General features: G+C 45.8%; 1 protein-coding gene across 1 annotated transcript in view; it reads left to right on the forward strand.

The window, feature by feature from the left end:
• The first annotated feature begins 201 nt into the window (after positions 1-201).
• Positions 202-701, forward strand: part of calua (calumenin a) — a 4,654-nt gene continuing 4,154 nt past the window's right edge. Inside the window, exon 1 of the mRNA XM_070854126.1 lies at positions 202-277. The gene's annotated coding sequence lies outside the window, so the exon portion shown is untranslated. The remainder of the gene's footprint in view (positions 278-701) is intronic.

The following is a 701-nucleotide window of genomic DNA, read 5'->3' on the forward strand; positions in this document are numbered from 1 at the left end:
TCCCTCCGCCCCTGCTCCTCCAGCCAATGAGAAGCGAGTACGAAGACCGAGACGTCTGATGTCATTAACCGAGCTTTCGCGCTTGCTGAAGTGGACCAATCACATCGGGAGAATATTTTAGGCGGCACCGGATTGGCTGCGGCCGGACGGAAAGAGCTCTGAGTGTGTGATGGTCGGAGAGAAAAGAGACGAACCGAGGAGGGACGAACACGTCCGAGTCCTGGTGAAGAGTCCGGGTGAAGAGTCCTGGTGAAGAGAAGTCCGGCTGTACACACAGGTGAGTCCTCCGGTTGGTTAGTTGTACTAGTTATCCTGGTCAGAGTCAGAGAGGCTCCAGTTAGATAGAAGAGAAGCTCAGTGTTGAATCAGAGAGTTTGGTCAGTCTGAGAGAAGCTGTTATGAACTGGTGCTGTATAAATTAAGATTGATTGATTAATTGATATGAAATAAAGTGAGACTGTGGAGGAAACAGTCAGCAGCTCTCAAGCGGTAAATACACAAACACTGACCAATAAGATGAGATCAATAAAAACAGCGACATCAAAGAGATCGATAAAAACAGCGACATTAAAGAGATCGATAAAAACAGCGACATCAAAGAGATCGATAAAAACAGCGACATCAAAGAGATCGATAAAAACAGCGACATTAAAGAGATCGATAAAAACAGCGACATCAAAGAGATCGATAAAAACAGCGAC

This window comes from Pempheris klunzingeri, chromosome 22 (genome assembly GCF_042242105.1).
Source record: "Pempheris klunzingeri isolate RE-2024b chromosome 22, fPemKlu1.hap1, whole genome shotgun sequence".
Classification (NCBI taxonomy): Eukaryota; Metazoa; Chordata; class Actinopteri; order Acropomatiformes; family Pempheridae; genus Pempheris; species Pempheris klunzingeri.